General features: G+C 38.4%; 1 long non-coding RNA gene across 1 annotated transcript in view; it reads right to left on the bottom strand.

The window, feature by feature from the left end:
* LOC140595398 (uncharacterized) overlaps positions 1 to 25,245 on the bottom strand; it is a 225,843-nt gene that overhangs the window by 71,032 nt on the left and 129,566 nt on the right. Inside the window, exon 2 of the long non-coding RNA XR_011996968.1 lies at positions 13,447 to 13,510. This is a non-coding gene — a long non-coding RNA (uncharacterized lncRNA). The remainder of the gene's footprint in view (positions 1 to 13,446; positions 13,511 to 25,245) is intronic.

Here is a 25,245-nt window from a genome sequence, read left to right as displayed (position 1 = left end):
TTAGGAAAATCATGGTTTCTTAATTGTTTTGGTTAAATACCTAGTCCCATAGCAAAGTCATTTGCTATGAAGTAGATAAATAGTGGAAATTTCCATTAGAAAAAAATATTAAATATGAAATCCCATCATTAAAGACATGGCAAGATTATGGGTCATGATTCTGAAAATAAGGATTTTAGCTAAGGAGGCAGTGCTCTGATAATCTGCATTGTACCAGGGGCAGGTGAGATTCCTATGGATAATTCTCAGTGTTTGTGAGATTGGCTGTAAAAATCACTATGGATATGAACAGCTTCAAGAGTCAGAAACTCTGATCATGTGCCAAGGCTCTCCACAGGCAGGAAAAAAGTAATCAATTTGTGAGAAAGAAGTTGGAGATGCAGAATAAAGCACAAATCCTTGATCTTGAGATGAGCACATGCCCTCCATTTTGGGGCTTCTCCAATTAAATCAAGAGTGTTTTTGGCTTTGGCTTTTCAGGTGAAGGTAAAACTGGCACTCATACTTTTCTGAATTTCCTTTCAAGGTTGAGAATATGTGTTGCACAGCTCAGTCATTGCTACACATGTCCGGATGGGTCAAAAGAATACTGCAAATTAAGATCCTAATATATGTCTCTTTGTTTCCCAACAAATTTATTAAACTAAGTCTTTAAATTGGTGCCATAGGGGCACCTGGGTGGCTCAGTGGTTGAGTGTCTGCTTTCAGCTCAGGTCATGATCCTGGGTTGAGTCCCACATCAGGCTCCTCACAGGGAGCCTGCTTCTCCCCCTGCCTACATCTCTGCCTTTCTCTGTGTCTCTTATGAATAAATAAATAAAATCTTTAAAAATAAATAAACACATACATACATACATACATGTATACATACATACATACATACGTGCCATGACTATCACTGATACATTAATTTATCCTATAAAGTCAAAAATTATAATTGTATCCTATAGGAAAAGCACAGAGAACATTTGCCTAGTTGTTCCTGGCATCAGAAATGCTTCAAAGAACATCTGCCCACTGGTCCGTTATGGTTGGTTTTGCTGAGTCACTAAACTAGAAGGAGGACATCTAGCTCCCTTCCCACTTTGATTCATCTATTCATTGAAGCTTTGAGGAATGTTACAGATAAGGGACACTATGATGTTCTGCCCTTGATGATGAGATTTCCAGAACTTTTATAGAGTTGAAGAAATTTCTGTTGCAAGAGGCATTGAGCATGATGAAGTCCAGATGCTGTATTACATATGAGGACAGCATAATGCAGAAAAATTGCTGGAAAATATTTGTAAGGCCCCTAAGATATTTTATTCTGACCTAAGTGTCCAGATATATGTTAGATATTGTATATTTACATGATTATATAAATGTAAATGTGAATATAATTTAGCATTTCTAGTATTAAGTGGAGCTTTTCCTGATAAACCGTATTATAGATAATTCCCAAAACTGAGAAGAACAAATAAAATGTAGTACCCTGTTGGTTTTTCGAGGAGGACTATGTTCATGATAGTATTTTCCTTCTCATGGTTTGGGCTCCCCCTGAAGCAGATTTTGAAGGTAAGGGATTTATTTGGGATGTGATTGCAGAAAATCCCAATAGAAGAGTGAGAGAGTGAGAAAGGGAAGGGAATCCAGTAAAGAGTGTATAAAGGAGCAGGTGGCTACTGAAAACATCTGAATCTCAGTCCTGCTGGGGAATTACTAGGAGACAGTGTATAACATGTCTCAGAGTTGTACCATCTCAGAATTGTCCCTCAGAACATGGAAGGTAGTGTATTTGTACACCAACTCCAATCCCTCATTACTCAGCATTGTCAACCCCTCAACAATTCTGGTCCTTTCAGCATGTGGCTGAAAACCCTCAGCTGAGAGTCATAGCGGCATGCAGTAGAATGCTGCCTGTAGTGAGTGTGAGGGGAAGAGACTGGGGCACTTACAGCATCAACTACAATTCTCCTGCCATGGCTAACAGAAGAGGTATTATCTTCTGAAGGGCCAAGGCCAAATTTTGTGGCCCTTTAAGTGGAGATGACTTATGATCTTGGGCTGCTGTAAGAAATGGAGGCTGGTATCATTTCAGGATGGATATTTGCCAAGTTTTAGAATCTCCAGAAACTTTCTGATTACAGTAGCAAATGCTGTCATAGTTCTTGGAAGTTTTTGACAGAAGTTCCCTGGAGTCAGGAGTTATGTCTGAATGTAGGATCTAGTGTCTTCTTGGTGTCCAGTAATTTCTCCCTATCAAGTGGTCCATGGAGTAGGCTTGAAAGCATTGTGTAATCATGTTGTTATCTGTAACCTTTGGAGGGTAAAAACAAAAGCTATTCCAGTTCCAGTGAGTCCGTGTGTAGGATAATGGAGGTTAATAGACTCCAGGAGTTGTGGGGCTCCTAGTCTAGTGTTGGGATCCCTAACAGGAAAACCACAGATATCTACCGGAAGATGATTTATCAGACAAAAATAGATCCACTGAGAGCAATAATCAGAATTATTATATTGAGTCAATAAGGATAATTGCAATTTTCTTTTTCCACTGGAAAAAATTAAAATCTAGGATAGTTGGGGGAAGGAGAGAGCTTTAGATAGCTTTGAATTTGAAGTATTAAACAGAATTATATTCAGTTGTAATAACTAACACTTACTAGAAAAATTATGAAATTGAGCCAAAATTTCACTGGTGTAGGAAAAGATGATTTAAAGGGTCCTGGTTAACTACAGTCATTTAAAATAAAAGGAGAGGGTTTTTATGTTTTCCTATGCTCTAGAATGTCAGCTTCATGAAAACAGTGATTCTACTTTTCTAAGTTCTCTTTCGGGTATTTCTAAAATAACTGTGACTGATAAATGTTTAGTAAATGTTTGCTGAATGAATGAGTATATATTCCATAGTGAGTTAATATTGTACTAACTGTGTCTGGAAACATGCAAACCAATCAAAATGTAAATACAAAAAGTAAAGATAAAATTTATGGTGCTTCTAGTGTTTCTTGTCTAAGCTCACACAGTTTCTTTTTTCTTTACTACTGTCCAGCCAAACTGACCTTTCTTCTGCTCCTTGGATTGCCCCACCTCTTTCTGCCACAGGATTTTGATCTTGTTAGGTCCTCTAGCTGGTCTGTTTTCCCAAAGATCTTGGCAAAGTTCACACCTTCTCCCTTTTCTAGTTTTGCTCAAATATTTCTTCCAACGGACTCTGCATAACCATGTTTTGTCTCATTATCCTGTTTTACATATCTACAACCTCCTGATAAAGCCTCTTTTTGAATTTTACTTGGTTCATCTCAGCTGCTTCCACTAGAGGTAAGCTCCGAGAGGAGAAATTTTTTTCTGCCTTGTTAACCACCAACAGCCTAGCAGGTAGACCTCTACCTCGGGCAGAGAAGGTATCTTGGTTTGAAGACACAGAAACAAGAACTTTGGTTCAAGTAATTTCTTGGCTGTATCCCAGGAAACACAGGTGAGGGATCAGGAAAGAGAGAGAGCAAGGGAAGGCAGCCAGTAAAGACTGTGTCACTGAGTAGGTTATCACTGGGTGCAACTGGAGCTTAACCCCCTGAGTACCTTCTGAGAGACTGTGTAGACCTGCTCAGAATTACTCCACGGAAGGTGAAGAGAAGCTCAGGTATCTACTAGTTCCCAGATCTCATTACTGGATATTTCTTACAGGGAACATTAATTCCTCAGCGCTTCTGGTCTACCTCTTACCCTCTGTCACCAGCAAGAGAAAGCCTTTAGGCAGAGGATCCCAGATGTTTGAGTGGGAACTATTTAATGAATCAGTGGATAATCTCCAGGAAGGCTAAAGGGATATGGTCCTGACATATCTACTATAGTAGATATTGAGTAAATGTTGAATGAATAAATGAATCATCCATCTGAAAGAAAAACAAAATGAATGATACATAAAGGAAACATAGAACTTCTTTATGTTAATATATAATGTATCCTTAAAATTATAGGTCAAGTGCTATAAAGGAAAATGTTTATTTTCTGAAAGGCCCTAGAGAAAGTAAATAGTGTTGAGAGCTAAAAAATTTTTCAGACCAGTTTCATGAAAACGTGAGTTACTCACTAACAGATTTGCATATGGTTTTTAGAGTCTTGTGTGATGAAGGGACATTTGCATATATAAAAAATGAAAGCTAAAGTTATTTGATATTTTATTATGCATTTAGGAGCAGTGTTTTGTTCTATTGGTTTCATTTTATGAAATTGCTTCTGAGATGCTGACTCTATTTCAGACAGTCTCAGCTTGTTCCTTATTCTGAACATGATGCTGCACCTGCTCTTTGTTCTGGGCCTTGCAGCAATATCTGAGCAAAAACAATAACACCCAGTCTGATGTATGAACTAGTGGCAGCGCTAAGAAGTGGTCTTCAGGGGCTTTATTCTCCATATTATCTCACTGCCTCTTAAGGTACTCCCAAATAGCCACTATGAGTAAAAACAGTGCACGTGGCCATGGCTCAGCAGCAGCCCACTATTGCCTGCCCAGCCAGAGCGTGGCCTCTAAACTCCCATCATGCTTTTCTGGATCTATTCTCTATGGTTTCAGCACAAACTCTGTGATCCACAATAACTATCCTGCCATGGTTCCCCTTGTTGAGAATAAGCAGCCTATCCCAGTAGTGGAGCAGGCATTGTTCAGGTTGTTCATGAGTCCCCTGGAATTTTGTGTTAGAACATAGGGCTTAGTGCCCCCTTGTGATCCAGAGATTTCTAAATTCAGGAAGCCCACTAGAATGGGCCCTGTGAGATCTGTTAATAAATCCTATCCTTTGATTATTTTTGAACTCTTTAAAAATTTTGTAACAATTTTAAGCTTACAGAAAAATTACAAGAATAATACAAGGAGCTTTTATGTACTCTCTACCCAAATTCATCAACTTTTAATATTTTGTTACATTTTTTGTGTCATCCTACTTTTTCCTGAACTATTACACATGCTTCTTTATTCCCCGGTACTTGAATATGTATTTCCTCAAGTCAAGGATGATTTCTAATATTAATTGTTGAATGGTTATCAAAATCAGGATATTTGACTTTATATATAATCCTTCATTATAATCTACAGTCCCTATAGAATTTCATCAATTATCCTAGTAATACTCTTCATGAAACATTTTAATTTTTTTGCATAGGAGCTAGTTAGGCCTCATGTACAGTTTTTGTTTTATTTCTCTTCAGATCTTAACCTGAGACAACTATTCAGCCTTTTTTAAAATTTTTTTTGCCTCTGTGACACAGTTTTGAAAAATTTAGGCAATTTAAGACTTTTGTTTTTTGGTTATTGGTTATATGGTGTGTTTCATGGGTATGATCACAGCTCCAGAGGGACTTAAGAGAAAGAAATTCAATACAAAGAATGGATCTATCACTGGAGCAAAGAAAATGTCCAGATCTTTGATGTATCATGTAGTCATATAACAATGCAAGTTTCAGTGAAAAGTTAACTTCCTAAAGAGAAGATCTTCTCAACCAAATATGGAATATGGGATGTTTTAATCTATTGCTGTCTTCTCCAAAGATGTCACCATCTCTTTCCTAAACATACTAGTATTCTCATCTTACCATCTTTTGAAAGAAATTAAATTAACTCTTGTCTCCATGACCCTCATTGCTTAAAAAGTACCTCCCACAGTCATGAAATATGGGTACCTCCAATGCAGCCAGCCTACTATCTTATTTACAGTGTCACTGATAGCTCTCCTTTCTAGCTCATGTGAAAGTATAAGGCATACAGGGTGGGATCATTCAGGTGCATTACGTGTTTCTTTTTAGTGTGTTTTTGTTTTTAGCTCAAAGAGCTCTGCTATCACCTGGCTTTAACCTCAGGTAAGAGCAAAGGCATAAATAAGTTTACACAATGAAATGCTGATACCCTAAATGAAATTGTTTTAACAAAATGGCAAGTCATTTAACTCTTTCTAAGCTTCAATTTTTTCACTGGTAAAATGAGGGTGATTGTACATATCTTGTAGGAGTTTCTTACAGTAATGGTTCCTAACAATTTCACCTCCCACTTTTCATATCTTTATATTGACCCACATTGACTCTGCTACTTTGTCACATGACTTGCAAATATGATACAAACAAAATCTTGCTAAGTTCCTGAGCACTGGGACTGATCTCTCGCGATCCTGTCCTGGGACTACCATGATGCAGAGAAGCCCACCAGGAAGAAGCCCACATGAGACACTATGTGGAGAGAGAGACCTAGCCAGTCCAGTCTTCCCAGCTGAGTGCCACCGTGGGCCAACTTGCCAGCTGAATGCAGCAGCTCTAATGAGCTGCTCCTCCAGCACCTCTGCCTGGGTGGGTAAAGCAGAAAAACAACCCAGTCACCTCACAGAATTATAGGAATAACGAATCCTTATTGTTTTTGTTTTGTTTTGTTTTGCTTTATCCTATCCTCTAGCAACAGATTCAGGAATCTTTTCTGTTGCCCACCTTTCACTTACAAGATTGCTTTTACTGAACAGGTATCAGGTTCTGGACATAATATTTAATGTTAGAAATATCTACCTTAAATAAAAAGATAAGATAAACTAATATTTGAAAAACAGTGTCCCTAAGCTCAAGGTGTTTACACTTATAAAGTCTAAGAAACATTCAAATAATCAGAAATCAAAATTCCATTTGAATAAATACCTAGGATAGAATAGCTACATCATATGGTAGTTACATGTGTAACTTTTTTTTTTTTCATGTGTAACTTTTTAAGAAACTTTCTAACAACTTTTTAATAGGTATGTCATGATAACTCATTTTGATTTTAATTTTCCCAAGTGACCAATGAGCATCTTTTCATGTGCTTGTTAGCCCTATATCTTGTGAAATGTCTGTTCAAATATTTTTCCCATTTCTTTATTTTTTTTTCTTTTTTCTGTTAATGAATTCTGAAGGTCTTTTATGTATTCTGATATGAGTCCTTCTTCAGATGCTCTGAGATTAACTTTTTTCAACTATGGTTTTTCTTTCATTCTTCTAATCTGTATATGAATGTTCACAGCAGCTTCATCTATAATAGCCAAAAACTAGACACAATACAAATATCTATTAACTGGTGAAGAGGCAAACAAATTGTAGCATATTCATACAATGGAATGCTACCTAACAACAAAGAGGAATAAAGCCGTTCTTTTATTATTATTCTTATTATCATTATTATTATTATTATTTTAAGAGAAACTTTATTGTTTTAACCACTAAGAGGGTGTTTTATTATGTGGCAATAGATAGCTGGAACTAGTTAGTTGTTACATACATTATCTCACTTCATCTTCATGATATTCTTATGAGATATGTACTTACAGGGAGAAATAAATAAATATTAGATATTATTTTTTTAACTTCAAAGATTCAGTTTAAAAGACAGAAGCATAATATATACACTCTATATGCTGTTCTACAATTTGCCTTTCCTTTCTCTTCTTTTTTTAATTTGACAATATATCACTTGGGGATATTTCCTTGTCAGCACACAGAGTTCTACCTCATTCTTTGTAATTATCTACTGTTCTACTGAATGGACGTTTCATAATTTATGTAGCCATTCCCCTGTCTAGATTGCTTCGTATTTTTAAAACTATTACAGATTATTTCATAACGAATATATTTATACATATATTTCAGTGCACATTTGTGAGTATAATTGTGGCATAAATTCCTACAAGTAAAAATCATAGTTTAAGGAAATATGTACATTTTAATTTTTGGTAGATATTTATCTATTACATTGATATACAATGAGGTTGCAGCAATTTATACTTTCATCAGGAGTGTATGAGACTGCCTGCCTCCTTTAATCATTGTTAGTAATATTACAAACTATTAAATCTTTTGGTAACCTCCAATCTGATAAGTGAAAAGTTACATTTTGTTTGACATGCCTTTACTTAATAGGAATAATATTGCATAACTTTTTATGTCTATAAACTACTTAATGTTCTGTTTTTGGTCAGATGTGTTGAACATTTTTGTATTGTGACTCTGGTCCTTTATAATTGATTTGAAAGAGTACTTTATAAATTAAGGAAATTAGTCTTTTTTCTTATGTGCTAAGAATTGTTTTTTTAGGTCAACCATTTTTCTTATCACCTTTGTTTACAATATGGTATTGCTGTCATACAGAAATTTTGCATTTTATATAGTCAAACTTATCAGCCTTCCATATTTACTTTGTCTAATTTTATAGTTTAGTTTTATTTAAATACTTAAATCTGGGGATCCCTGGGTGGCTCAGTGGTTTAGCGCCTGCCTCTGGCCCAGGGCGTGATCCTGGAGTCCCGAAATTGAGTCCCACATTGGGGTCTCTGTATGGAGCCTGCTTCTCCCTCTGCATGTGTCTTTGCCTCTCTCTCTCTCTCTCTCTCTCTCCCTCCCTTATGAGTAAATAAATAAAAATCTTAAAAAAAATACTTAAATCTTTCTTCCATCATTGCTGAATCAGCAATTTAGATAGAGATCCACTAAACTATGTTTTCAAATATCTAGCTAATTTATCTCAATTCCATACATTAAAAAAACCATCCATTTACATTGACTTAAAATCTTGCTCTCAGGTAATACAGAATTCAAATCCATTTTTGGATTCGTTTCTATTACCATTTCTTCTATTCATGGGCCTGTAACAAATTGATTTAATTTTGTAGCATTATAAAATCTGGTAAACTTTGGTCTCTTACTCATTTTCTCCTAAGAATTGTATTTATTATTCTCACATATTTATGTTTCCAAAAGAAGTTAAGACTAGTCTGCCAAAAGTATATTTTTACAAGAATTATAGGTCATTTCAGGAGAAATCTAAGGATTTCACAAAATAACAACCCTAAACCACCAGAACCTGTAATCTTCTTCATGTCCCCCAGTAGTGGTCAATATTGATCCTTTAAAGATACATTTTTTTAATGGAAAAAGTCTTTTAGAGTCAAGCAAGGTTAATAGTAAGGGATGATGTTGGTAACTCTCTTCTGATCAAAACCAGACTGAGACTGAATAAGACTGTTCCCCTTGAATATCTTAGAATGAGTTCAGAGAATTTTTTCAAAAGAAGCATCCCAACTATATTTGAGTAACTCCTTTGCAATGGAGTAGGCTTATAAGCTCTCAAAATCACTGCATTGAGGGGATAACACTCAGTAGCCCATATATATTTTTGTATATTGATTTAATCATTATTAAAATTATGAAAACAATGCACCTTAATGAAAAATATCCAATATGTTAAGTAAAAACTGAACACAAATTTTATATTCATCATTACAGCTATTTAAAAATTAGCATGCCCATAACAAAAACAAACAAAATACCCAAGACAAACAGAAAAGCTCCAATAAAATGGAAAGATTAGAGGAGATTTGTTTTTCTTTTTGAAAAGTTCAGTTAATTCTGTTATAATCATGATTATATAATAAGACAAATTAAGAGCTTAATGATTTTATAGTCATATCTCCTGAAGAAGAACCTATGAGGAATATGATGTAGAGGTGTGATAAGGATGTTATTCTAGCCCATTGATGGGTGGTATCGTAATATATAGCACACAAACAGAAACTGAAGTCTGAATATTTTCCTTCAGGATCCTAGCTCTGTTGTGTTATCTGGGGCTGATGTGACTTTCAAGATTCCTTCCATAGAAAATGAGATCCTGAGAATTACTTCATGGGGTTTTTAAAGACTTGTTCTTTAAGGTGTGGTCCGTGGACCAGCAGTATCTGCATTACCTGGAGCTTACCCGAAATACAGAATTTCAGGCCCCAAGCCAGTCCTCTAAGAATCAGGGTTTTCTGAGGGGGGAGCCTAGCAATTTCTGTTTTCACAAGCCCTCCAGGTGACTCTCCTGCATGCTCAAGTTTGAGCAGTACTGCTTTAGAAAACTCAACAGATCAAATATAATTACGAACACTGCTTTCCAGAAATTCATTATCATTAAGTCAATCATGCACAATGAAAGGTTAGCCAGGCAGACTGGAGGCCTGGGAACAATTAGTGTCATCCAAATTGTGGAAAATTTCTCTCTCTCTCTCTCTCCCTCTCTGTCTTCTATTTTTTTTACTTAATTAGCATTATTTGGATTTGGACAAAACATTAAACCTTCAGTAGATGAGGATTCTGTCTTTTAATCTCATACATATTTATTGGGTTCTACCGTGTTCCAGGCCTTGCCTTACATGCTGGGGGTTCAGTAGTGAAAATCTACATGGCTCCTGCCTTCAGACCGCTTCTAGGCCACCAGGAAAGACACTCCAATAATCCAATCATAGCAGATGTAGAGGGGGTTACAAGACAGGAGTCATTAAGAACTGTGAAAGCATCTAAATTGGGACTCCTACCTATGAGTCAGAGGATGGACATTTGCAGGTCTATGAACTCCCCAGATTTTGTTTACATTGGGAGACATATATGTCCATAGTTTCATTGTTCTGGAGAGAGAGTTTTCAAAGAATTCCTTGAAGTCCAAATATTTTAGGACCCCTACTGAGATCAACCTTGTAGGCCAGTTTATTATCCGAGTGTCTGAATTCATTATTTTCATTTATAAGATTCTCTTTTCCCTTCCTCCCCTAAGAATGATTACTTTGGCCTGAATTACCTGAGTTTAGATTCAAAAACCTATTGACTCTGTAGCATAGAGCTATCCTTTCATTCTTCTATGAAAAATTGAAGACAAATTCTCTCCAGATGTGGGCTCAGTCCAGTGCATGGCTGGGCTGCTTTATTATAAGATATGGATGTAGAAGAGATGTCCTAAGATGAGCTCTCAAAAGGACCTTCATTGACATTTGCTCATCAGTTAGTTCACAGTTCTTAGAGATGAATGAGCAGTTCTGGAGGTGTAAGCTTAAAACCCTGCAAGTTGATTAAAAGCTGTGCTCAAATCCAGACCAATTAATAACTGAGTCCCCATGGGGTTAATATTAAGGGTGGCTGTTATTATGTTTTTCATCTTCATTTCAGGGTTTCTGCAAGTGGATTAATCAGCCCTTGTGTATTCATTCTACCACCAGAGCAACAATTCATTTTGATTATTATGTTACAAATACCAGCGACATTGAATAGACCTTGCAGAGAAATTTTTATGAGTTTGAGCAAATATACACTGTTGCACAAAGCAGATTGGATAATAATACCAGCTGCAGGTTTTAGAACTTCCCAGGGTCCCTCAACCACATGCACTGGATTGGAATGTCAACCTGGTGATTTAGTTCACCCTCATTGCCTAAATCATTCCAGAATAAAGGCAAAGATAGTATGTGTGTTTAAGATATCAGCACTCAGATCTTTTTTTACTCAGTCCAAGTTGTTTAAACAATGGGTTTCAAAGAGCCTTTAAATTAGCTCCTAAATTGCAACAGTAAAAGACAATAGGTGGAACTTTGCCCTAACTCTCCTCAAATGGCACGAGACTTTTAATAGTCCTAAGCAGGCAATAAACCTTTATTTGTCATTTTCTCAGAAAAATATACTCATCTCAGTAGGCCTCAGTTTGCCACAATTGCTTCTGGATTAACAAATTTTAAGTAGAGTCTCGGTTGGTGGTTTGGTCAGTGTCTTAGTTAACTCAAAAGTCATCTCAATTTTTATCACATCCCCTCTGTGTTTCAAATGGAAGAATCAAGTGTAGTAGCTTTCACAGGTTGTGTGGTCTGGACATCCCTGGCTTCCCCATGGTCATTCAAGTGGTAAGCCCAGAACAACCACCACCCATGGTTCTCCCCTACCCTCCCCCTGCTGTCCTTTCACTTTACTTCTGGTACTTTTATGAGAGGATAGAGGAGAGATACCATTATCTCTCTCTTTAATTTTTTTATTTAAGTTCAAGTTAGTTAACATATAATGTATTACTAGTTTCAGGCATAGAGAATTTAGTGATTCATCAGTTGCATATAACACCCAGTGCTCATCCCAACAAGTGCCCTCCTTAATGCCAATCAATCAGTTACCCAATCCCCCACCCACCTCTCCTCCAGGAATCCTCAGTTTGCTCCTTATAGTTAAGAGTCTCATATGGTTTGCCTCCCTCCCTGCTTTGATCTTATTTTTCCTTCCTTTCACCTATGTTCATCTGTTTTGTTTCTTAAATTCCACATATGAGTGAAATCATATGGTATTTGTCTCTCTTTGACTTATTTTGCTTCACATAACACTCTCTGTTATATGTTCCATCCACATCTTTACAAATCAAAACCGCAGTGAGGTATCACCTTACTCCGGTCAGAATGGCTAAAATTAGTAACTCAGGAAACAACAGATGTTGGCAAGAATGTGGAGAAAGGGGAACCCTTTTATACTGTTGGTGGAAATTCAAACTGGTGCAATCACTCTGGAAAACCTTATGGAGGTTCTTCAAAAAGTTAAAACTAGAACTACACTACAACCCAGCAATTGTACTACTAGGTATTTATCCAAAGGATAAAGTGATTTAAAGGGGCACATGCACCCCAATGTTTATAGCAGTGATATCCACGATAGCCAAAGTATAGAAAGATCCTAGATGGGCATCAACAGTTGAATGGATAAAGAAGATGTGATATATATATATATATATATATATATATATATATATTCATATATATAATATTCATATATGTATGAATATTACTCAGCCATCAAAAACTGAAATCTTGCCATTTTCTTTTATTTAATAGTCTGTGTTGTATTCCTAAACTGGCTATATTCCTCCACTTACCCTTGGTACCCTGTACTGCCTTCCTACTCATCAATATATCTGGAATTACAGGAACAGGCCCTTGCCTATCTGCTATGGATACTGCAGGTCTTCCTTCATTGTGGCCCAGAGCTATATGGGAAATACCACCTCACTGATGGTGGTATTTCTATGTTGTTGGGTTCTTCTCTTCCTTTCCCACCAGCTTCTGACAGGAACACAAATGTCCTAAAGGAACAGGACATTTCCTCTAATAGGAGGAAGAAAAATGGGACAGGGCAGGTACCTGGCTTTTGAAAAAGATGGCCACCTTCTCATCTGGCTTCAGCGTCTGTCCCAAGGCACCTTGATCTCTGTTGATTGCCCTGGAGGCAGATGCACACTAATGACAAATCACCAAGACTGCTATTTGGAGGGAAAAGGAAGACCTTTGGCAATTTGTTTGTTGGTGGCTGAAAACCATCATAGGTGAATTATCTCAATAATTTGAAATATGTCAACTATTGCCAAGCAGTACCCTTAGCGGCATATACAACACCAGATCACTGGAAAGTGCATTCCTCTAAATGGATTTTTTTTTTTTCCCAAGCATGTTATTCTTCTGAGATTTGTGTGGGCATATTCTTTCTCAGTCTCCTTCATAGAAGGAGAGGATGTGGCCTAAAAAAACATTTCCTAAAAAAACATTGAGTCACAGACTCAATGAGTTAAATAATAGAATGAAAACTAAACATAAGAAGCATGTCTCAGGCCCAGGAGAGATGCTCTCAGCTTACCTGTTTCATGAGACCTGGCAGTCACCATGTGGAACCTCCATCCTGTCTTCCTCAAGTCAAATCTCTAGAGAGAAAACAAAAAAGGAAGTTACAAAAAAAAAAAAATCAGGCCTTAGGAAACAAGGCAAATCCTGTGTTTTAAGAAATGGTATATGAGACTTGCCATAGGAATAGAGAGGCCCTCTCTCTTGTTATTCTTTCCTTCTTTCCTTCTTCCCTAGTAATGCTGGGGAAACATTGCTCGTAGATCTTACCCTTCAGTATATAGGAGATGCTGAGTGTAAGAAACATAAGAAACACTAAGTATTTTGACAATCTAACATCTACAAGCTGTAAAGATAGCCTTCTGGAAGTCTGTTCCAAAACAGATAGCAGGCTGGGCTTTTTTCCACCCTGCCAGACTTTCATGATTTCCATTAACATTTGGGCCAAGGGAAAGCTGAGTCATGCAATTAAATCTGAAAGATGAGGAGAGGAGAGTGTCCAGGTGAGTTGACCTGAGTATCTAAAGTTATTTTCTACAAATCTAAATCAAGATGTCTTCATCGAAAGACTTATAAAAGTATACAGGTCAATTAAGTACATTATATATGGGACAAAATACTTTTATTGAAAATAGTACAATTACCCAAAATTTAGAATGCTGTAGGAATTTGGGGACAGGAGATTAGGTTGCTATATACTATGAATTCTTATGGTGTGGAAGGTGACTTGATTTCAAAATTGATAAAGTTTACCTGGTCCTCAAAAAAGCTCTCTCTCTTGTGCCTGAATTCTGGACAAGTTCCTTGTGTTTGGTATGAAGCTATACCTGTAGAAGGTATCAGGTGATGATAGTGAGTATCTTGGGAAGGGGAACCCAGCAGTAAGGGATGCACATGGGCTAGTATTCCAGTCATCAAGCAAAGAGCAAGGTCTCTGAAGGAAATCAGTGAGTGTGCTTGAAAGAGAGTTTGCAAGAAGACAGGGAGGCGTGAATGAACTCTCTGGGAAATGGATGTGGGGAGTCAAGAGAGAGTAGGGATACTAATATAGGCCATGTTCTAGCAGCTTATCTCTTTGGGTTCAATTCCATGACCCTTTGTCCAACTTCCCATATCACTTACTGTCTGTTAGCTACCCTGCTCAATGTCCTCCAGAAATACAACGATAGATAGTCATAGATGTAATGTGGCTCATGTCTCAATTTCACAGCCTTTTTTCTTTCATTTCTATCTAATATGTAAACTGAAATTAAATCTTTCCCCAAAAGAGCTCAGAGTTGTAAAAGGAGATGTTATACTAAGAGATGGTAAATCAACCACCACCGAGATGGAACAATCCAGAACAGCATTACCACATCCTCAGTGCACCGTGAGTAATCACAACAAATGCCTGGGAGTCTGGAACAGAATAGAGAGTCCTGGATGCAAAAGCATAAGATTTAAGCCACAATTTTGACCTCACCACTGTGCAGTTATGTGACTTCAGGCAAGGCAACTAAGTTCTCAAAGACACCTCTCCACATATTTAAAATGGACTTAATTATATAGAGCTCAGGTGCTGTACTATGCTTTATTGAAATTAACTCTTTCAAATAGTTATTGGAAATGTGAAAGAAAATTTAAAAATGAAGTAAGCATTACTAACAGTCATTCAAAATAGACTGCAGAGGACATGGAGGAAGCAGCGCCTGTGTACCTCTTCTGTTTGAACTCTTCCAACACCATGGACTTCTGACTTTTGTCAATTGCAACTTGTCAATTATAGCTGGACCACCTCCTGGAACACATCCTTCTACTCTGGACTGAAATAAAGATAATGTAACACCTGCTAGCTAAAGAGTCTATCCTGTATGAGATAGCCAGTTTAACTCTGCCAGCATAATTCTTCCAGAACAATTTATGTAACCTTGCAGTTTTTGTCTTTGTAAGACTTCATTCCCTGCTGGCAATTTGGAGCACAGCTTATATTTCCATCAATTTTTGTCTACTCTGTGTTCCCTGGACTTCAGTCCCTAAGACCCCAAATAGATGCTTTTGGTTGCTTTACAGCCTCCTCCTCTTCTTGGTCAACAGAAACAAAGGTCATAATTATAGTTGTCCCTGAACAATACAAGTTTGAACTGTGCAGGTCTACTTAATATGTGATCTTTTTGTGACTTTCATAACATTTTCTTTTCTCTAGTTCTTTTCTCTAGTTTCTACTTTCCCACAATAATATAGCATTTAATACATGTAACATTTAAAATATGTGTTTTTTTTTAAATTTTTAAAAGATTTTATTTATTTATTCATGGGAGACACAGAGAGATAGAGAAGCAGAGACACAGGCAGAGGGAGAAGCCGGCCCCCTGCAGGGAGCCCGATGTGGGACTTGATTCTGGGACTCCAGGATCATGCCTGAGCCAAAGGCAGATGCTCAACTGCTAAGCCACCCAGGTGTCCCAAAATATGTGTTCTTTGTTATCAGTAAAGCTTCCAGTCAACGGTAGGCTGTTAGTAGTTAAGTTTTGGGGGAGTCAAAAGTTCTCCGTGGGTTTTCAATTGCATGGAGGGGGTTGGTGTCCCTAACCCCCATAGTCAACTGTATTCCTCTTCTTGGTTCAGTCCTAAATGAATTGGGAAGCTCTGTTTGCCTCACTAATTGCCACCCTTACCTACCACTCCCTCCCCCCCCCCCCCCCCCCCCCCGGGCCCCCGCCCATCAGCTTGCATATGTTCAAGGGCCCTTACAGCTTCAGGGTACATGGTCCAGCTACCACTGTCAGCACCTGCACTTCTTTGCCCAAGGTCTTTCTCTGACTGCTGGAGCCTACCCTGGCACTTTGTGCAGCACACAGGACATGCTAGAAGTAATGCAAAGTTCCCGCCAGAGCAGCCTTCAAACGATGACTAATGGAAATTGGGTACACATATACCAGGTCTCTTACCAGTCAGGTGAGATAACCCTGCATGTAAGCACACACAGGTTTTCACAGTTCTCCAGGGGGATTAAGATCAGTCACCTATAATGTAGCTGATTGAGAACTTACTCTTCATTGGCTTCCTCTTCTTCCCTGTCTCACTTTACCTACCTTCCTGCAGTATTTCCAGAGATTATCTCCCAAATGTTCTACTAGTACTTGAATTCTTGTCTCACATTCTGCTTCTTGGAGAATCAACCTGAGACCCTGTCCCTTCAATCATTACAATTGTCTAGACATACCACTGTCCTTATATATCCATCTCAACCAACCTAGGCAGCTTTACTTGACAACCAACACATACTCCATTTCCCTCTTTTCTACAAATCTCTCAGTACGTAGGTATAATGTCTGCATCACACTTTTTTTTTTTGAGTCCTTGCTTTTGAATTTCAATTCATTTGGTTATATACAAAGGTACAGAGAGCATTTTATCATCAGGACTAAAATAAAATGAACAAAAAAGAAATCTTCTGATTTCATTTAAATGTGCAATAAAAAAAATGAATAACCAAATAAATAAACAAAAGCCAGAGTCTCAAATACAGAGAACAATCTGGTGGTTGCCAGAGCGAAAGGGCATGAGGAAATGAGTGAAATAGGGGAAAGGGATTAAGAGGTGCAAACTTCCTGTTACAAAATACATCAGTCACGGTGATGAAAAGTACAGCATAGGCAATATAGTCAGCAATATTGTAACAACGTTGATGGTGACAGATGGTGACTACACTTATCATGTGAGCCCTGTGTAATGTATAGAACTTTGAGTCAATGTGCTGCACACCTGAAATGCCTATGACATTGTGTTAATTATACATCATTTTTTAAAATTAAAAATACATTTTTAAAAAAAGAACACTTCTAACTCCCAGGAGTTCTCATCCTCCTTCCATGGATAAAATCCAGGGGCTCTGTGAACTTGGATATAAAAAAGAAAATGGCATCTTCATGATCACTAACCTAAAACCTTTAACTGAAACCTGCAAGTAGCATTTCCTTCAATGCTGACTATGGGCTATGTTGCAGCAAAATTAGTAGTACCTGTGACTCGGTCACCAACAGAAATCACAGATGTTTTCATATTCCTTTTCCATCATTGGACATATCTCAGAATATCGTCATGTTTGTCACTACTCCAAAGTTACAGTAGTTATCATATCTACAGCTGGATCTTGTTATTTATGCAGTAAAGAAGTCATTTTTTGCTCTATCACAAATTTTAAGAAATATTTTGATACCTGTGTTTCAGTATGATTGGTTTCCTTTGCAGAGCTTTGAATTTATTTTATACATTAAAAAGAGTAAGAAAGGGTTCAGATTCTTCACCAGAGAGCTAAGGACTCCAAGGCATAAAAGAGGTTAAGAGGCCCACATCATCTGTATCTCCTGCCCCGCGAGTGGATGTAGGCTCCCTCATGTCCTCAAGGTATCACTGGAGGATTCACAGTGCAGAAAGCAGACTGCCAGAGCAGGTTGGCATTATTGCTTCCAGGCAGCTCTGTGGAGGACCAAGTTTCTTTGGAGGGGTAGTCAGGCATCTGGGTCCTCAATGCTGTTCAGACTCTCTCTGTCCTCCAAAGCTAAGAAGAAACATTTCACTTACATGGTTACAGAATCCTTTCTGTTTCTGGGATAGCTTTGGAAGCTTTAGAGTCCATCTGGTTTCCCAGGAGTGAGCATACAGGGGCCAGAGCTTTGCAGTTCTGGGACTGCTTTCACTGGAGGAAGCCGCATAGAGGGTGCTGGTGCAGTTCATACTGACATACCGAATCATTCTTAAAAATGCATATATATTTATTGAACATGTGGCATCAGGCAATGGAGAAAAAGACTGAATTGGGATTCAGAGGGCCTGGATGTTAAACACAGAATCCTTTCTCACAAGAAGAGTTCAACAGCAATACCTCTGTCCAGAGGGTGTACAATCTTATTCTGAAACAACCTGAACTGATGTGTTGGAAAATATTTTTTCTGCATCCTTACAGAAAACCAAAAAGGCAAGACCCTGACATCTCCAAATACCACTTATGTTGGCAACATCCAGTTAAAAGAAAATCCAGGGTAGTCTTAAAGGAAGAAATTCCAGGCAGGAGATAGCACACTGTGTGCATATGCACGAGAAGAAAAGGGGAGAGAAAAGATTCATCTTTGCCATGAATCTTTATTTTGTGAGTATCAGGACCTTTCTCAACAGCAACATTAAAAACTCCAATAGATCAGGGAAAAAGACTTCTGTTTGTTTGATCTATTCTTTCAGTTAAATTATTTTCCATCCATCCATCCTTCTGTCATGCCTTTTATTCTTTCATTCTTTCTTCCATCTGACTTTTTCATCCTTCCATTCAGTTCTTTCTCCAAAGCTCTTTCCATTCACCCATCCACCCCTCCTTCCAGTTCTCCTTTCCTCTTCCCCTCTCCCCTCCATCATCCTTCATCACTCTTTCTCATCCAGGCTTCCCTCCTTTCCTCCATCCATTCATGAATACTCTTAAGAGTGGCACTGGGACATGATGGTTTAATGTCTACCCTCCAAAGTCAGGGTAGCTGGTTCAAATCCAGGTCCAAAATTCTCTAAGTGTATGTCTTTGGGCAATTTGCTTTAAGTCCCCTTACTTAAAGGTTGCTAGTTTCTTTACTGATAAATAGTGGCTAATAATAATCCCTACTCCACTGGTTTATCCTGAGGTTTAAATAAGCCAATACACATGAGATGTTACGTGTTATAAATATAGTTGTTATTATTAGTATACTTATATCTGGGGAGGGTTAATACAGTATTCAAAGATGAGTAAGCAATTCCCTTCTCAATACAAGTTTATCACACTGTGTTCATTTCCTAAAGTGTATAATTTAGCATTATAACCTCTGAGGAACAGTGAAAATTTTGAGGGCCTAGGATTTCCAAACCACTTTTGCACTCTCACAACTGCCGAACTTTGCCCCATTTCAGTTCCATTCTATCAAGTGTGTTCATCTGAACCTTGATTTGTATACTGAGTTTCTTGCCAGCCTCCTGCAATGCAATTTAACATGAGAGGCAATATAATATTCTTGTTGGGGATAGCAGCCGTTCAATAGAATGGATTGGAACTCTCGCCAATGTGAGCATGATTTAAGTCCCCTTGTTATCAGGAAAGGTCTGCGTGTTCTTTCAGCTCCATTGAGATGAGGCCTTTCAGTGACTGCAGTCAACTCCTTTTGTCCGTTTCATTAAAAAAAGCTCCAGGACTTTAGTAACCATAGAATTTCAAATTAACACTTAAGAAATGCAAAGCCTGGTGTGAGAAGTTAAGCAAAGAATAGCTTTGAGTTTGAGGATCTATTGAAACTCCTACCAGAGCAGCATTGAATATAGCTGACTAGTCTCCTATGTCCAAAACCAGGATCTTACAGATTTGACTCTACAGACAAGCTGGCATCCAAAATCATGAGCAGTCTGAAAATAAATATTACCACCCTCAGCTGACACCTCTACTTTGAAATAATTATGAATGGATAACTAGACAAAGATAGCTTACACTATGCTACGGAAATACACAAATCCTAAAATCTCAGTGGTTTAGCACGATGAAGATTTATTTCTGGCTCATGAAAAATCTGGTGCAAGTTGACAGGGACTTGCCTCCATCTTGCAATTAGACACCCTACATATTCTACTTCCACCATCTCAACATGTGGCTTCCAAGGCTACTGAGGAGAAGAGGAAGGGAAGGAGGAGACACATCAGCTCTTGCTCCTCTAGGAAGGGATGTCCACCGCTTCTACTTAGGATCCACTGACCAAAACTTGTTTCATGGCCCTATCCCAATGGCAAGGGCTGGGAAATTCAAGTGAAAAAAATGAAATAGTTGTTGCATCTAAGCATCTCATCCATAATTGGTAGACATTCCAAATCCATAAATGAAAAGATACTGAACAGATGAAGATAATGGAAAATGTGGGTTGTTTCTAAATGACAATGAAAAGTACTAGGCAAGAGTTGTGGGAAAAAGAGGCCCAATCCGAAATAGCTGACCACTTGCACAGCACTTCTTGAAAGTCTAGTGTTTTATCTTTAAACTTTTCATGAGTTTAAAAGTTCAGCTCTGTCCCCGCAATGATGAGAAGATGACATGGGTTTATTTTTTGGATATCTCCCAGCATGCAGTGTACCCTCCCAGGGATTTGCCTTCCCTGGCTTAAGGAGCACCCTCTAAATGTCCAATAGATGGTTATTAAATGGTAGTGAAGGGGGTGTATTTAAGATGCAAGGAAATGGGGATCCCTGGGTGGCGCAGCGGTTTGGTGTTTGCCTTTGGCCCAGGGCGCGATCCTGGAGACCCGGGATCGAATCCCACATCGGGCTCCCAGTGCATGGAACCTGCTTCTCCCTCTGCCTGTGTCTCTGCCTCTCTCTCTCTCTCTCTCTCTCTCTGTGACTATCACAAATAAATAAAAATTAAAAAAAAAAAGTTTAAAAAAAAAAAAAGATGCAAGGAAATGCCAGTGTTAATGTGAAGGCCCTGCACCATGGTTGAGTATGTGCCTGGATGCCCTGAATGTCCTATTCTAAAGTGCAAGTTCATTGCAGTAACAGTGCTTTATACACTTTTTAATTAACTTTTAACTTGAATCCTCCTTAGTGTCCATTCACAAAGGGCAATGAACCCAGGGCTATGAGTCTGTCCAAAGCCTATTCTCGCCCTGTGACTAACCAGGGTCCCTACCAGAATTTCTTCTTCCCTCCCTATCTCCCTTTGCTTCTCAGCCAGGATTTTCACTGAACAAAAAAGACGAGCCTCAAACTAGTGAATCCTAGGGATACACTCTTGCTTTAAAAGGACAAATAAAGAGAGAAGCCTTCTGAGAAGAAGCATGAGTTTGCCTGATTTCCAGGCTTTTGTTTTGGTTTTGGTTTGTTTTTCAACTGATGCAAAGCTACCCACATTCCTCACTGTTTCCTGACCACTCCTTACCCCAATGTCTGAATCCAGATGGCTCTCCTGCATTCTGGACCTCATGTTATCTGAACTTGGAGGTCTGCCTAGGTCTGCAAATCTGTCCTTGCTTCTACAACCCAATCTGATAATAGATATTTAAAAATAAGTGGCATAATAGGTATTTATTGGATAATAGGTATTTAAAAATAATTTTAAAAATAATATAAAAATGAAATAATTACTTCATTAACCAAACAATTATTATGTATCTACTGTCTTCCAGGCATGGGTAGATAATAAGATGGTAACTACAGAGTGAGATCAGGTTCCTGTTCATCATGCAGTTTACTTTCTAGAAGTGGAGAACAGGTAAAGAAATAACTAAAAGCAAGATGATTCTAGATGACACTCAGTCCTGCAAAGGAAGGGAAACAGGGTGAGGTGATAGGAAGGGACTATGGTTAGGGCAACATGCAGAGTGGTCAGAGAAGGACTTCCTGCCTGGGAGAAGTGGGGAGCTCTGGGGAGATGGGTGGGATAGCAGGTCTGGCAACCAGGCAACTGCTCCAGAATGAACTGGGCTTGCAGGATGGAAAGGACAAAGATTACCCTCATCCTCCTCTCATACCCAATAAAGGAGCATAGTGTTCTTTTTTTCTTATCTTTGCTCCAGTGCCCTGGATCCTCTGTGAAAGCTAGGATATAAATTTCATATTAAATGTAATAACAGACCATCTTCGCGAAAGACCTCATTCTCTCTTTCCTAAATCAGCATCTCTCCAAGGAACTAAACAAAACACCTGCCTTGATCTTTGGTCAAGCTGCTGTGACCTAACTTTCTCTATTGAGACCAATAGTTGATGACAAGTTATAATAGAAACAACTGCTCACTTTCCAGCTGCCCTCAATCGGCTAGACAACATCCCTCTGACTGATTAAGTCACTAGGGAAAATCTTTTCTCTGTTCCCAGTGACTGCTGATTGATGGCACTGAAGGAGCCTTGCTGCTCAGGTCCTTATTCAAGGGAGGCTATCAATTTCTGTAGATCCCTTGGCCAATCTACCCCCATCTATTTCAGGAGTTGGAGGATTTGCCTCAGAAGTATATGTGGCCCTGCACCCAAGGAGAATGATGGGGACAGGGTGAGAGGAGGGAGAAATAACACAGCCTCACAATTAGATCAGCATTGAGCTCACTCAGAAGCAGCCAGCTCCATTACTCTGCTTATATCACAGCTACCTTCCCTCCTCATTCTTCCCCCATGTGCCCTTGTGCCATGTTCTGCAGGCAGATGCAATAACAAGGAAGAAAAGAAAAGAAAAGAAAAGAAAAGAAAAGTGGATGCTATGCAGGTTGAGGAAAGTGGAGACAATTCAAGTCTTTTCAGATAAAAGAAGTTCTTAGAGAAGTTTATCTGGGAAAGGATGATTTAATAATCTGGCATCATACTATGTATAAAATGTACTCCTGCTTTCCCTCTCCCCTACCCCTGCATTTTTAAAGACAAAAGACATGAAAATAATCTGCAGTATGTGGCATGGAGTGAGCAAGGAACAGGATTTCAAGAAGATTTGTATCAGAGCCTTATCCTGTTAGTAGATTCCTGGGCAGCTCTGAGCAAGTTCCTCAGCATCTCTGTTCATCTACAAAGTGAAGCAATTTCTTGACAAAACTTCTAAGGCCCCCTTTTGTTTTAATATGCCATAATTCCTGTGCAGTTGGAGATATTCAGCTTCACTGGAAAAAAAAAAAAACCTTTTGACAGATACTAGTTCTTAAAAAAGCCTTGTAATGCCTCTTTCTAAAAAATAGTTATTTGATAAATCCATATGTTAAGCTCCCACTTCTTCATGTTGGGACACTCTGCCTAAGGCAAGATGGGACAGGTTGGAATCCTGCAAACACTCAAAGGAGGAACATTTTTTAAAGATTTTTATAACAGTATTATAATGAAAAAGAGAAATCAGTGTTTTCAGTTCATATATCTACTTCTTTGCCAATTTAAATTATTTGATTATTTTATTGATTATTGATTCATTTGACTAATTTATTGATTTCTTTATCTTTAAAATTTTCTACCTTGCCCTAGAAAATATTTCAAATAACAAAAGACTTTATGGCAAAGTGATTTATCCAATAGCTACTCTTCTATTTCATTTACCAAGACTTAAGGATTTATTTGTTAATATTTTTAAGGGAAAAGACCCTCATTACTCCATGAAAATTGATGATGTACTTAAAAATTCTTTTTCTGGTGCCGATTTAAAAATTGCAAAGTTCACACTACTCTGTCTTCTCCTTAAATTGGACTCTAAAGCTGATTAGAAGTAAGCACTTTTGAGTTGAATTTCAGTGGAATTTTCCAAATCCATTCCACAAAAGTTTAACTGTATGTTTGAGAAAAGTTAAACACATTCCTGGCCTCCAGGAAGCTCAGAGTCCAGCTGAGACACAGGCCTAGAATAAATTACAATCCAGAGCTATAGGGAGAGCCTTCTTGGGGCCAGCCCATACTTTTGACTGAGCACCATGGCAAGTGCACACTGGGCCAGGGGTCACACACATTAGACACAATCATGCAGTACTATAGAATTCTTAACCTGTTCCCTGTATCTGCTACATGATAGTTACTGAATAGACTGGTCTCCTTCAACATTCAAGGGAAAAATATTTTTACACACATGTCTTTTTGGAAGGCAATTTCTACAGTAGGACATAGTGGGACAGGGTTTGGAAGACTAAAAGAGCCGGTACTTAAGTTTTCTAAGCATAGTAGAATAACAGGATCTATAGGCTCAGGGATCCTGCAGGGAATGACTAGTTAACTGAGTAGTGTTTTTAGAAGCAAAACAGAAGGTTCCAGGCTCAGTCCTGGGTAGGTACCTACAGAGGTAAATGTACATTATGTTGATGGCTCACTACAGGCTTCTTAATGTACAGTGGATGCAGCCTATAATGGGCACAGAGGCATTCCATCTTCCTAAATGACATGGTGTCTGGCTACACCCATCCAACAGTGATCACATTAGAGCCAGGCCTCCAGCTCCAGGCTGTCAAAGACTATTGAATTTGCTGTATTTTCTGAGTGATAAAAGCAGACTTTTAATTTAATTAATCTCATCCTTGATTGCATTAACCACCCATGTGGCCAGAAAGTACAGCTTGGACCTCGGGCAACCAGACCCTGTCTGCATTAACCTCTCAGGCATTGAGGACTCAGGGTTTCAGTGAAGGGAATGATTCATTTTTCTGTTGATCAGAAACAAACCCAGCCAAAAAGCCTCAGCTGGCTTAGGGACTAGATGCTTGGAAAGCAAATTCTAAATAAGGAATGGGGAGGGCAACCCAAACATTACTTTGACAATCTTTTGATCTGAGGGATTCAGACCATTTTCTTTGAACCAATGAAACCTTTTATCCTCAAAGGTATGAAATTTCTAAGAAAGCAAAACGTTGATTTCAAAGTGATAGGCATTAGATGAGTTTGATCTTGACATTCTGGATATTGGGGCTTCAGTAGATGGGACTGAACACTCAGATACCATATGTTGCTGACAGAATCAGTCTATTTTTAATGAGATCTCAGACATGCGTTCACCTAAAGTCAGGTGGTTTAGCGGGTATTGGATGGTAGTATCCAAAATGACACAGATAGGCTGGGTAGAAGGGGAAAATGTAAGGAGAGGATACCTAACAGAAGGGAATGTAATGTTTTACACTGAGGTTTAAAAACTAATCTAGGGGCAGCCCAGGTGGCTCAGCAGTTTAGTGCAGCCTTCAGCCTGGGGCCTGATCCTGGGGACCCAGGATTGAGTCCTGTGTCGGGCTCCCGGCATGGAACCTGCTTCTTCCTCTGCCTGTGTCTCTGCCTCTCTCTCTCTCTGTCTCCCATGAATAAATAAATAAAATCTTTAAATAAATAAATAAATAAAAAC

Source organism: Vulpes vulpes, chromosome 14, assembly GCF_048418805.1.
Source record: "Vulpes vulpes isolate BD-2025 chromosome 14, VulVul3, whole genome shotgun sequence".
NCBI classification, from domain to species: domain Eukaryota; kingdom Metazoa; phylum Chordata; class Mammalia; order Carnivora; family Canidae; genus Vulpes; species Vulpes vulpes.
This window is presented reverse-complemented; position numbering and strand designations above follow the sequence as displayed.